The sequence below is a fragment of the Poecilia reticulata genome, linkage group LG16 (assembly GCF_000633615.1).
Source record: "Poecilia reticulata strain Guanapo linkage group LG16, Guppy_female_1.0+MT, whole genome shotgun sequence".
NCBI classification, from domain to species: Eukaryota; Metazoa; Chordata; class Actinopteri; order Cyprinodontiformes; family Poeciliidae; genus Poecilia; species Poecilia reticulata.
The window spans coordinates 6398993-6413835 of NC_024346.1; the positions used below are offsets into that span (position 1 = coordinate 6398993).

Below are 14843 nucleotides of genomic sequence, written 5' to 3' on the forward strand. Positions count from 1 at the left end.
CTTCTGTGAAATCAAACTGTCCACTTAGGAAGCAACACTGATTGACCCGACGAGGGTGGGTTTTCTCCGGGTACTCCGGTTTCCTCCCACAGTCCAAAAACAAGACTGTCAGGTTAATTGGCCTCTCCAAATTGCCCCTAGGTGTGAGTGTGTGTGTGTGCATGGTTGTGTGTCCTGTGTGTCTCTGTGTTGCCCTGCGACAGACTGGCGACCTGTCCAGGGTGACCCCGCCTCTTACCCGAAACGTTAGCTGGAGATAGACACCAGCACCTCCCGACCCCACTGAGGGACAAGGGTGAAAGAAGATGGATGGATGGATATATATAAGATTTTCTACATATTTTTAAAAACTGTCTCCATGTTGTGACAGTGTAATATGAGACAGATAATCTGTGAAATGATCGATTTCTTCCATCTCCTGTCTGAGCTACTATTGGCATCTGAAGAAATTCACCGCTCCTGAACAATAACAGCCAATCTGAGCCAGAAGGAGGGTCTTAGCGCTGTTAATCAATTCATGTACTTGCTGCTAAATATTCTAATGGCAGAGAAACAACTTACTGAGGTCGTGCTAATTAGCCTGAGAATTCGTGACAGGCTGTGCTAGCTGTATCGTAACAGTGGAAGGTGGAAAGGGGATGAGCAGCGTCACACGGAGGGTAATTGACAGCACTAAGCTCCACCTCCTGGCTCTGATTTGTTGTTTGTGGATAGTACTGGGAGAAGGCAGAAGAGCTTAATGTTTTTTTTAACAGATTATCTGTCTCATACCATTCAATAACAATATAGTGACAGTTTCAACAAATATGTAAAACATATTTTTTATAAAAGTTACAAGCTGCAACTTTAATTTGTGATTAGTAGGATTTAATGATTTATTTATTTAGGATGGTTTGGATAACTTTTTTGCCTTTCAGAAATGAAATAATCATTTTAAACCCACTTTATTTATATTTGGTCAAGTTATTTACCTGATATTAATTTAGTGATTGGAAATATGTAATTGTGAATTAAATAATGGAAGACTGAATTATTTTAGTTATTATTCTGATTATTAATCTGATAAAAGAATTTGCAGGATTGCACAGATTTTTCATTTAATCATTTATGCGTTTTATATACAATAGTAAGAAATAAAACAATTCAATTCCTCTCTTTGATAGGAAAATAAACAATTTTGTAAGTAAAATGTGTCAATGTAGCATTAATTTAGTGAATTTGAACAGGGTGTAGCTAAAGTTACCACAAGAGGAGTTTTAGGTTAAATATATTTGCAGACAAAGATGCTCTTGTCTAAAATTGAATATATATTATTCAGTTTTGGCTTAATAACTACTGTGATTGTGACATTCTTTCAACAAATCTGTATATTCCATTTAATGATTAATCAATTACTAAATTAAATGACAAATATTTCAGTAATTGCTTAATCACAATTAGTCAGATTAATCGTTTCAGCCTTGGATAAAGTCTTTTTTCACAGCATCACTGTAGAATTTCAAAGCTAAATGATGGTTCATAGCTATTCTATTTAATATAAACCTCAGATGTGTCGTGTAGAGCACGGGGCTGACATACAAGAGATAATGGTTTACTTATGGTCCACTGCTGCCCTCACCTGGAATGTGGGTTGAAATTCATTTAGTGAAATTAAGAATCAGTTCTACACTGTAAACACATCAACTCATCTCATTTGAATCAATAGAAATGGTTATAGTTAATCAAATATCGGATTTAAACAATTCACAGTTATGATCTGGTGTGAATTGGTTTGTTTCTTTCTCTTTCCATCTGTTCCCAGTTCTCTGCTTGATTAAAGGAGGTTGTTTCTGGCCACTCATCGTCCTAAAAACAAAGGACTCCTGCATCTACTTTCTACCATCTTGCAGCTTAATCCACCCTGACAGAACTGCTTAAACCTCGAAGACTTCCAGGTGTTCTCTGCTAAACCTGACCTGCCTTCCTATGCTGAAGACGACGTCTTTATGCTCCCCTCAGCCCGGACCGAGGAAACCGATTCATGACCGTATCTCAGCTCATAAACATTGTTTGGAATCTGTCTATTCCAATAATAAATCTTGACCAGGGGTTCCCAAACTTTTCGATGACATGGCTCCCCAAAACTCATTGGCTTCTGGCCGGGGTTAATGCTGCAAAATACGTAAAAGAAACATCAACATTAGCATGTCTCACTTTTATTCACTATTCAATAGTTATTACATTTGTTTATCATTCATCTTCTGATTTAGCTGGCCATGAGTGATGCAGTGGACAATTTTATTATTAGGTAATATGCTATTATTATTCTGATGTTTATGTCATAACACACTCCCTGATAATAAAACATTATTATCATTATTATTATTATTATTATTGTCACTCAAAGATGTTGAATCAGCAACAAAGGACAACCTTAGTGGAGTAAAAATAAGTTGTCTACCAAAATATCTTTTTTTGTTTTACTATTGGAAAGCATGTAATATTTTATATTTATGAAATCACATTTTATTTTCTAAAGTTTTTAGATTTTGTTTGTTTCTTTAGTGTTTCTCCACAGCAGGTCTGCTGGTTGCTTCTGTCTTTTTTCTGTTTTACATGACTACACAGCTAATCACTGATGATTTCACGTTCGACAGATTCTAGAGATTTCAAAAATAAATACATAATAATACGGCATTTTATTAAACGTTTTGTGCTTTTCTGCCACATAATGAAAACTATTTTGAAGGAATTTTCCTCTGAAACCTTTCTAAGAACCGGTCAAGCCGTTGCTAGCTATGCTAACGCGTGCTAGCTATGCTAGCTAGTCTGAGGAGCAATAAATTTGACCAGCAGCCAATCAAGAGTGATTAGTGAGGTAAATAATATTGTAATAACTTATTTTAACCGATCAAAAATAAATGTGATTAAAAATGTATAATTTAACAACTTATTACATTATTTTTTCTTATTTTCGCATTTTCTTCTTCTCATCTTCCGTCTAACTGCTCCGTAACGCCCCCTGGCGGCCTTCACTGCCTTTGACAACCTGTTTATATTTCAGCGTGTGCTTCGTTCATCTCAGTGTCAACATCAGGAAAAAGCTCATGCACTGACTTGAATGAGTCATGGCTGGAGCGCCGACGTTCCCAAACCGACTTGATTTAGTTTTCTGCCAAGAAGAATAACAAACTTCGAAAGAAAAGGACCTTTCAAGCTTTGCAACTAATTAAAATAAAGTAATGAGTGAAGGGTCTGAATGTTTATATAAAATATATTTTTCAGTCTTAATAAATTTATAAACAACCGAGTTGAACTTTGGCTCAGAGGTTCTTGTTAAATGGATGTATTAGGTGGAAAAAATAACAGAATGAGGCAGAAACATAAACTGTGGAATATTTGGCATGTTCTGAAAACATGTTTAACAAATACAGTTCCTGGTGAATGATAGATTAAACTGGTGAAATTTCTATCAAAGTACCGTATATGTCATATATTTACCGTCAGAGGTTCTGAAACAAAAGTAAAATAAATTAAATCAAAGCCAAGCACAGCTTTGGAAATGTAAAACCTTGTTTTTAATGCACCGCATAAATTTGCATAAGGCTCCACACAGAAAATCCCACTTGCTGCTTTCCAGTTGAAAGGCAAGATGACAAATTAAAACCAGAAATGCAGTGTTTGGTGTTTCTAAGACTCAGCACTGACATAATTTATTGTTCTGCTGAAGGAAAGGCTTACTCCTACAATAAAATGTATTCACTGTGTTTTTTACATTTGGTCAAATTCCCACATTTGAATGAATCGTAGTTTCCACCTCAGGAATTCAGACAAAAGCTTTTGAAGGAATCAGTATTCTCTAGTTCTGGCGACGACAGACACAGGCACAGCTCAACAAAAACATTAAGACCCCCTAAAGCCACATTTTGTCTCAACACAACTACAAATTTACAAATTTAAAACTTAATTCATGATGCTGTTTGCTCATTAATGTTCCCTAACAGATTTAATTCATAAACGTTGGCTGTGTTTAGGAAAATTGTTGTGCTAACCAGTCAATTACAATAATATTGTCACAAAATAGTTAGTTAGTTACAGGAATAAACTGAATTGAACCAAAGGAAAAATGTTGGAAAGTTTGTGCAATGAAGAGAAAATAAAAACAGAAAACAGCTACTCATACTCTATCAAAACTGGTGTTTATTTTCACAATTCACCGAATATTTACTTCTACCTTTAACAGTTTGCAGAGATCAGAGGAATAACACATCCTGCCCAGCTGCAGGAAAAAGAAAAACGGTTCAGTTGCCACGGAAACCAGGGAAAGGTCAACAGCTAAACTCACTTTTAAAGACTGCGATATCTTCAGAGGAGATACACTCTGATGTTTTTCCTCTATAGATAAAATTACAGACCACTGCACAGCCTGGGATGTGACTATCTGCCGATCAAAAGCCAATCTATAAGAGGAGAGCAGTGTGCTTAAGGAAAGGTTGGTCAGCTGGCAGAAAAGCGTCTTTAAAAAAACTTATTTTAGCGCCAAGTGAGTCTGACACCTCAGTTCTTCTGTTTTTTTTTTTTTTTTTTTTCAGTTTCCCTTTCTGAACATTTTACGGTTTTACAGATGGTGTGAAAGATGTTTGAATTTATTTTTAAATTTGTCTCAGCATGATTATTGATTTGTTAAATGCCCACTATTTAACGCTAGCCCTAACATAATCTTATAGAAACTTTTAGAACAAATTAATCTGTAAATTTATCACATTTATACATGATGTAGAGAAATATTCACATTTTGAATGTTTTTTTTAACCTTTATTTGGGTCTCAACTGTTTTTAAAAACAAAAACCACCCATCTGTTTTTGGCAAGAAGTTGATATTTTTGATGTCTGGAAATGAGCCATTTCAAAAACCCTCAGATTGTTCTGTCACATTTGAGGGGAACTGCGCCATTACCTAGCAACCCCAGCCAAGCCCAGCCCATCACCTAGCAACCTCAACTAAGCTCCGGCACATTTGCAGCTGGTTTTCTATGCGCTGTAGAATCACTGCAGTAAAAGACAAGTGTTGTGTTGTTGACTTATCATTCTACGTTCTTGTTGGTTGTGCAGGAGGCTCCACTAATGCTTTTAAAATATATAATTGAGCATTTGTTCGCAGCCATTTTCACATGTGAGTGTAAACGTTGAGTTGGGGGGCGTGGCCAGTTGCAGTTTATTTGGAATTAAAGTGACAGATGCCCTAAAACGAAATAGGAAGAACTGGACAGACTACAACATTACATGAGAATATTTTTTTTGCAAAAAGGAGGAGACTAATTAATCCAGAAAACACAAAGAGAACAAAACTAACTCCAGAAAATAAACAAAAATGCACAATTAGAACACAAAAATAAGTGAGAAGCGAATACAAGGGAGTAAAGGAGACACGACCCAACCACTGTAAAACACAAGAGGAACAAACTGATTAAAAATTTTCCAGAAAAATTGGGAAATATCTGACTTTAAAAAAATTGAATAAATTGCTAGAAAATAATTCAGCAATGTTTCCAGAAAAAAACATGGACATTTCTGAGTTTGAAAAGTCAAAAAATTCAGAAAGTTTGAGATTAATATCAGAAAATTTCTAGGAAAAATATGTAAATTACTGAATTTCAAAAGATGAAAATGTTTGACTATTTATAGAAAATTTCTGAGACTAATCTAAAAGTGTGAGTTCTTTCTAGCCCACTTTAAACTCTTCAAGCTTAGAAATTTCCAAGTCTTTTTCTAGAAAATGTCTGAGATTAATCTAAACACTTATGAGTTTGTTATGTTTGGAAGCCAGGACGAGGTAAAAGCAGAAGTAGACAAAGAACTCTTAACAGCGTTTATTCAGAACTTGCTCAGCAGTCCAGTAACATCAGGTATTCCTTTCCTCCATCTTATCTCTTCTTCTCTCCCCCAGTCTATCCTATTCTCGTACACCACCTAGTGGTAGACACAACATTCCTCTCTTACTTGAAAAGATTGCATGTACCCATTTAACATGACTGAACATCCACCTCATTTAACGGTTTGTATGTCATAAGTGTAACCTTAGCTGTAATGAAAACAGGTGATTACTTAACCCTCCTATTATGTTGCGGGTCAAATTGAGCCATTTTAAAGTTTAAAAATATTTTAAAAATAGTTGCAAGTATTTTTATTGCATTAAACTTTTTCTATTTGTTTTAATAGGTGAACTCTACATATAAATTGAAAATGTATTCTTTTGACACATTTCCAGCCCCCCCTGCGTCTACTTGTTACATCGATACTGTTCGGGTCAATTTGACAGCAGTCAAGTTAAAGTGCAAAAAAAGATTAAAAATGTCCAATTCTATTTGTTTCCTTACAGCTATGAACCTTATTTCACCACACACACACAAACACACCCCAACACACACCACACACACACACACACACACACACACACACGCACACACACACACACACGCAGACACACACAAACCCACTTTCCCCCTGCTCTCTTTACTTCACAATGAACTGAAGTAAAGAGTTCATTGCGAGAAAGTTCATACAACTTTCTCGCAGTTGTATGAACACCTGCGAGAAAGCAGGTGTTCATACAACTTTTGACGGGAACCTTTTCTGTTCCCGTGGACAAACTCCACCCACACTGAGTTGACACTCAGTAGAAGTGGAGGGGAACATAAATACTCTCTGCATGACTCATTTATCTTGATTTTAAATGGCGGGTCAATTTGACCCGGAACAGTCTGTGTGTCTCAAGTTCAATTATAAAGATCACCCTTTGAAAAAAATTTTTTTTATGTAATATAAAAAAATGTACCAAAGATCACTTTCAAGGAAATTATTGTTTTTTTGTGTCTAGGTTTTTTTCAGTGGACATAAAAAATGTAAATCCTATTTTTTATGTCCAAATGAGTAATTCAGTAAATTGTCGTCATTAATCCTTAATTTCTGAGAAATAAAAAAACATAATTGCACAAATTTTGATTGAGATGGTTAGTATTAGAGTTAATAATCAGATAAAAAAATGTTTTGGAGGAATTTTTTGGTTTCTGACACTATAGCATGACTAAACACTCCCCGGGTCAAATTGACCCACAAACATTATTGCTGTACCTCAGAAACAAACATAATAGGAGGGTTAAGTACACAAAACCAAACAAATATATTCAGCAACCCTGTACTTTATAACTCTAACGCTTGAAGTTACTATGGAACAGAATTACTAAATGTAAAAATATAGAATCCAGGTATTTGAAACCAGTTTGTAACATGAGAATTAGTTCACCTGAACCCTAAACACGCAACACAATCATTTATGTATTCATTTATTCCTTTTCCTTAACCTGGCTGAAAGTCCTTGTAATACGCAGGCCTAGCAACAGTTCTAGCACTTGTCCTTTGAACCACTGGGTCATGCTCTTCGGGTTTTGTCATTTTACATGGGATGCCTGCAGAATAGCGTGAAAGTCTGGCAGCATTCCATCTTTTATTGTCACTGAGTACATAAGTACTTCCTCCAATCTGCTTTTCAACAGACAGCGGTGGAGTRAATCTTGATGAGCCTTTGCRAACATRATCAGGTCTTCTTACCCTCACCATTTCTCCAKGTTTGAATGTTGGTGTCTTTGCTYCAYGGCGTTTGTCAGTGTACTGTTTAKACTTCTCTTGTTTCYGTTTCACYGTTTCTTGGACTGTAGYGCAYTKTCTGCTTTTCTCTSGASTTGGGAAAATGTCCACTTTTGTTTTCATCCTCCTGTTGTGCAGTAGTTCTGATGGAGATACTCCAGTTGTGTTATGTGGCGTTGCTCTGTAGTTTTGTAGGAAATCACTTACTGTAGTTTTCCAGTCTTTCTGCATGTGTTCAGCAGTTAGGATTGTCTCCTTAAGGACTCTATTCCACCTTTCAACAGCACCATTGCACTGTGGATGGTACACGCTTGTACACAGATGAGATATTCCCCTTTCTCTGAGAAAATCTGCAAAAGAGCTTGAAAGAAACTGCGGCCCATTATCAGTGACTATGTAGTCAGGGTTCCCCTCTCTGCTGAAAATAGAGCGCAGAAATGCAATAACAACATCAGTAGTTACAGTGTGAGAAAACGCCACCCCCGGCCATTTACTGTAATAGTCCACCAATGTTATAGCAAATCTACATGAAGAAACAGCAGTTTCAAAGGGACCAACAATATCCAGGGCCACTTTCTCCCACGGTCTGTTAGGCAGTTCAATGAGTTGGAGAGGAGCAGGAGCGGTTTGAGCAGATTTGTCGTTCATTTGGCAGGTCGTACGAAATAACAGACTGAATCATTTTGTCCATCTGAGGCCAAGATGGACATAATCATCTTGGACATAAAGAAGTGCACATAATCAGTTACAGAATGTACAAAAGCAAAACTTGCAAAAGGAATGAGAAACTCATTTTTTGATGTGCAGAAGTGACACAGTAATTTGACGATTGAACAGGTAGCTTTAAGAATTTCAATTCTGTTCTGAGAAATGCACCCAAACTGAGAAAAACTGTAAAATATTAATATTTAAATTCTCTTATCTTAAAATTCTTCAACTGTCATGGACCCAGTGACTTTAGTGCAAGTATTTTGGGGGTGAGATTCAAGAGGTCAAAGGAAAATATTAAATATTAGCTCTGATGCCAAGCTTTATAGTTCCAAGTATTGAAACAAAAGCTAACGTGTTCTTCACAGATTTAACTTCCATGCATGAACATTTCACACTCAAAGTAATTCAAATGAATTACTGAACCAAACTTGGAAAAAGTTGCTTCTGCCATTAACAATAACTTTAAGCACATGCAGTCTACAGTAGACCAGAAATATAATCTATGCAGTCGTTCCCACAGAAGCATTAATGGAAGTGTTGCATCTGAGATAAATGTTCCATATAGTAAAAATATCTAGCTGCAGTGCATGTACATAAACAGCATGGCTCAGAAATTACACATTTCTTTATCAGTTGGTTAAAGTTAGCTAACTTCAGTTAAAACCGTGAAAGGGACTCACATGAGATGCAGAAATGTGTTTCCTTCTCCTCCTGAACGCGCAAAAATAGCAGAAGCTTAATTTCAAAGACAGTAGCTGCATCCTGACAAGGACCAGACCTACTGGCCTCTCAGCACCCTGAGCTAGCACCTGCTAGTTAGCAGCCTTAGCTAGCGCACTGTGACTTTACTGTGTTGAGTTCAGGACGCCACAGTTTCCTGAGCCACGCTCAACTACAGGAACAGAGTTAAAAGAAACTTGCAGCTGATGCTGAAGGATCAAGAAGCAATACAGACTAGATAATTATTTGTTTACATGACAAATAACAGTCTCCATTTACTGTAAACCCTGCTATTTATCACAATAACAAAATTAAAAACTCTCTAGACTACTCTCTACTAATAACACAATATTTAAAACCAAGTGTGGAATCTGCGAAACTTCAATGAAGGGCGACTTCACAACTTGTATGATTTTGGATAATACTAGAATTGTTTTTTATTGAAGTTTCACAAATCAGATAAAAGGTTTCACAAATCCCACACTTGGTTTTAAATATTCTGATACGAGTTGAGAATAATCTAGTCCAGATTTGAAGAGTCTAGGTGTTGTAGTTTTTTTAGCTAGAGTAAATTAAAGATGCTGATGGTAGGGTAAAATTAGGTGGAATTGCCCTTTAGCCATTTCCCAAATTGGAAGCAGCAATTGGAAACCAACTTCAGTTTCATCCAATTTTCATCCAAGCAAGAGGGGCTAACATACAGTATAAGAAATTTATGGTTGGCATAAAATTTATCTTAAATGCATCATTTAATCAAATATTCTCATAAATGATGGTGACGTTGGCTGTAGGAAATATGTATATGTATATGAATATGTAGGAAATATGGAAAAGTTCAAGGGCTATGGATACTTTTGCAAGGTCCAGACAATCAACAGGTATGCATTGACAGTTATTATTTACCCTGCTGGCATAATAAGACAGAAAAATTCAGTCCACTGATATAAAAATACAAAAGCTGTTTATGATGCATGGAAAATTGTGCCGCTCAATTTTCCATGCTCTGGAATAGCTCTGTTGTTTCATTGAGATTTTTAGTTTTTAAACTTTCATTTCCACCTTTCTGGAGGAAAAATAGCTTTTGTTTGGACAAAAGTTGCTTCTTGTTTTGGATACCATGTATTTGGACTGATTTTTGGAAATATTTTTCATACTTTTGTGACCGGTGGATTTCTGCGTTGTGTGTGTTGTGTGGTGATCAAACAAACCACAAGACATCAAGTCTGGGTTTGGAGGCGGTCTCCGTTTATTTAATCTGTCAATCGGGAGATATTAGCATTAACACCTAGCATGTGCTCCAGTTCTCCAACCCAATCTCTCCCCAGTGGTACGAATAACAAAAGGGCACCCTCTAACATACCTGTCAATCGGGAGATATTAGCATTAGCACCTAGCATGTGCTCCAGTTCTCCAACCCGATCTCTCCCCAGTGGAACGAATAACAAAAGGGCCTGCGCTAACGTACCTGTCAATCGGGAGATATTAGCATTAGCACCTAGCATGTGCTCCAGTTCTCCAACCCGATCTATACAAAATAATAGTTAGCATGCATCAAATGATATAAAGGTGTAATAGCAACTCAAATAAAATATCCAAACACTTATCATTAATACAGAAGGAAAAATAAACATTTGAACAATATAAATGAAAGGATTACAATAGATTATAAAACTTGCCTCTCCCCAGTGGAACGAATAACAAAAGGGGAGAGGAAATTAATAACTTAATATTTATAATAGTCCTGGAGGACCCTGAACAAAAGAAGAAAATAAGGTGGAGTTGGAGGACCAAACCCCTTATAGTAGACACAGAGGAACACAGCAACAGTCAAGTAGAAGCAGACAAATACACGAAAGAACACATTTTGTGGAAATATACAACTATTAATATAGACCCAGTTACACTTTGCTATTTTGTTTTGATGCATAACCATAGCAACAGGATATTTTACAACAGAGAGCAAATAATGCTCCAATGGACAGAAAGGCTTAAACTGAAACACAGCACAGAGGCAGTATTTATGGTGGGACCAGGGGTGTAAGTAAGGGGGTACGGCAGGGTACTGTGTACCCCTAAAAGATTTAGCGGGGGTACGCAGTACCTGCAAGAGAGGGGAGCAGCTGTCTGCTGTAAAACATGAATGGGTTCACTCTGCAGCCGTGAGTTCACCCACTAATCAGCCGTGACCGATTAGTTTTTCAAGAAAAATATAAAACAAGACTTAATCAGTTAATACATAGTTTTTTGCTCATTTCATATTGTTTCTGAACTGTTCGTGCTTTGCCAGAGCAGCGGTGCAATACGTCAATCGCGGAAGGTTTTGAGTCGATCTCGGCTTTAGGTGACGAACTGAACGCCGCCAGGAGGCTGAGAGCAGCACGTCCTCCTTTGACTCCTTATAAAAACGTTTGTAACTTTATTAAAGAACAACAACAAAAAATCAACAAAACGTGTTCAAATTAATGACCCAACAACAATAATAATCTCAGTGATTATTGTTTCAACAAGGTGTTGCGGAATTCTGCGGTTTCGGTTCCATTATCAAAATAACGAGCAGAGCAGGAGTTTAAAATTAACTAATCAACCACCTCTGTGTTCAGGGAGGCTTATTAATCATAGCAAAATAAATATCAAGCCTGCAAACCTGATATCGTAACGGACTGAATGTTATGTTTTTTACGTAATCTCTGGTCGGCTTGTGGAGCGCAGGCGGTTGCCACGGCAACGGGTGTGCTTAAATGACAGAGAGACCGAGAATAAAAAGGTGCGAGTGGTTTAGAGTTGATCACCTGTACAGGTTGTTTTGCCTTTGTTTACCTTTGCTGTGGCGCATCACAGCCGCTGTAATTTCTGAACATTCAATAAACAACAAACTTGGACTAAATCCCTCGTTTAGTCCAATGTTTGGACTAAACATTGGACTATACATGTATGTTGTTCATTAACAACAAACATCAAACACAGTAAATATGTTTCATTAAGTATTTAACAAACAAATGGGTTCTACCGCAATAATTATGTGTCATTAATTGTCTATAAAAATATAGTTTGATGCTGTCGGGCTCAGAGTCTGAGAGGCTTTTCCTTTAGACTATCAAACAATTTTTTTGTCTCTTATTTAGTGGAAATATTGATGTTGATTAGACTTAATTATAACCTTTTTCAACCTTTATAGCTCCACTGTTGAAAATGAGGAGCTAACATTCACAAATGACATTTAAATAAAATAAAATAAATATTATTTATTTATAAAATAATTATTTATTTATAAAATAAATAAATAAATAAATAAATAAATAAATAAATAAATAAATAAATAAATAAATAAAATCCAGTCCAATCCAGGTTTGAGGTGATACCTCAGGAACCTGTTGGAGGAAAAATATCCCAACTTCAGAAGAGCTTTAACCTAACAGAGCTCTGTGGTTCCTCCTATCAGTATGAGAGTCAGGGTGAGGAGGCGCCATGTTAGGAAGAGAAGTGGAAGCTGCAGGATCTTCAGAACAAACAGGTCATNGAGCTTTAACCTAACAGAGCTCTGTGGTTCCTCCTATCAGTATGAGAGTCAGGGTGAGGAGGCGCCATGTTAGGAAGAGAAGTGGAAGCTGCAGGATCTTCAGAACAAACAGGTCATGATACTAGGCTACTGATTATCCTTCTGCCTGAACACAGGATCAATATTAAAAGCTAAAATGAATGGTTATATGCCAGACATGGAAAACTGGGATGCACTCCATGCCGTGTCATGGCATTTCAAGGTGTCAACATTGCAGCCAGTGGGCTGAGAGAAATACAGCTTTATTTTGTAGCAATTCAAGTGCTACCCAGCTTTTATTGCTTCTCAAAAACATTAATCAGCACAGAAACTCCAAAGCACACAAAGAAGCAATTTTTATATATATTTGTAACACCAAGCAAGATCTTTGGTGAATGCTATCTAGCATCTAACACCAGGATGCATGATGGTAGCATAATAAGAATACATGGAACGCCACAACCAAGTACCCAGAATAGTGTGAAGAAACATCTGAAGGGAATATAACTTTGAACACACCTCGTTAAAATGGGAAATGCCACACAAGGTGGTAGAAAACAAACAAAGCTAAGATCCTGTGGACCTTCCATATACAGGAAGACAAAATGGGAAAAGCAAACCAACTGAACATGGTGATCAGTGATCAGCAGAGCAAAGCAGTTATGATGTAGCTATCCTGAATGAACAGAAGGTACAGAAAAAAAACTAGAGAAATCAATAAGGCTAAAAAATACCCCATCATCCTCCTAGAACCTGAGAAAAAATTTGTCCACATAAGTGGATGACTTATTTTGGGCTGTCTAGTCCACAATTCAAAATTTTGCTCTAGATGGGGTCTGGTGTCCACACATTTGGCCATTTTTTTATGACTTAGAGGTGGTGGAAGATAAGACATTACAGGTTAGACTCAAGATGTTCAGTGTTTACAAAAGTTAGCAACTGTATAGATTTACCATGGTGCTAAACATGGTTTTCTGAGAAAAAAGATGTCCACATATCATGTAAAAAGATAATTCTTTGTTTTTGGAATCATCAGGTCTCAATCAGCCCAAATATCAAAGATGAATTAATAATGCATGCCATGCAAGAGTTTGGGTCTTGGGTGGTTACAAAGAATGTGAAAGGTGAAGGCAATAGTAGTGCCTGTGGTCACTGAAACCCTCAGGGTAATGACCCCTAAACTGGAAGAGTGACTCAAACAAATACCTGGAGATACATCAGACTTCTTGATACAGAGAAGCACACCTTTGGGAACAGCTAATATACTGTGAAGACCACTCACGCACCAAGGCCTGTGGTAGAGGACCCAAGCTTTTTGTAAATAAGATCAATAAAGTATTTTTTGAATTTGGAAGAAGGGATAACTAGTCATGGAGTACAGAATTACAAATATAAAAATAAAAAGCATTTATTGAAAAAATATTTAAAGTGCCAAAAATATCATGGGTTACTATTTGCACAAAACTTGCTCCCCAAGACGCTCAGAATTTACAGTGAATGAGATAGTTCAAGTATGAAGGAAGTCAGACATTTTGGATCAAAGTTTCGATTTTGACCCCATTTTGGTTGTTTACAGTCATCACATCTGATCGAACTCCTCCTAGGGATTTCGATCGGCTTCAAACTAGGTCAGATCGTTCATAAGACAGAGGCTCTCACATACACAATAGCTGACTGTATAGCACAATTGTTCACCTGGGAGGCCAGGGTTTGACTGAGGCAAAAAAAAGATAGATATGTGGTGGGAGCAGTGTGTTAAGAATTGGAAACTTGAATTTAAAAGCACTATTTTAGTAAAGATAAAATTGGTTGCAATGACTACTAAAAAGTTACTTTTAAGGCACACAGACCCGCTACAGGTGAGCCTTGAGACAATCTCACAATTCAACAATTTTATTTATTCCACAATTGTTTAATCAAAAATACTAATCTAAAATCACTCAAACCTTAAAAGTCAGTTATGGCTCAACTCAGACGGGAGTGAAATTCGGGGTAGTGTCCTAAAAGAAAAGAAACACAGCAAACGAAACAAAGCAAAACAAAAGAAAATCGTGCACCAAACCAGAAGTAGTACCACCACCCGGAAAGTCCACCACCAACACCACGAGCTGGCCGTTCCTAAAATACAAGAAAACATTCAAATTACAAATACAATTATACAGTTCAGTCCACAACAACTCAAGCAGCAATAGTCCGAATTAAAAGTCTGTCGTGGGAGGAACCGATCCGCTGTAGCAGACGCCACTCAAAGCGG

General features: G+C 36.9%; 1 long non-coding RNA gene across 1 annotated transcript in view; it reads left to right on the forward strand.

Annotated features, from left to right (window-relative positions):
- The window catches only part of LOC103477712 (uncharacterized), an 18709-nt gene extending 16606 nt beyond the window's left edge, over positions 1 to 2103 (forward strand). Inside the window, exon 2 of the long non-coding RNA XR_535688.2 lies at positions 1802 to 2103. This is a non-coding gene — a long non-coding RNA (uncharacterized LOC103477712). The remainder of the gene's footprint in view (positions 1 to 1801) is intronic.
- The last annotated feature ends 12740 nt before the right edge of the window (positions 2104 to 14843 follow it).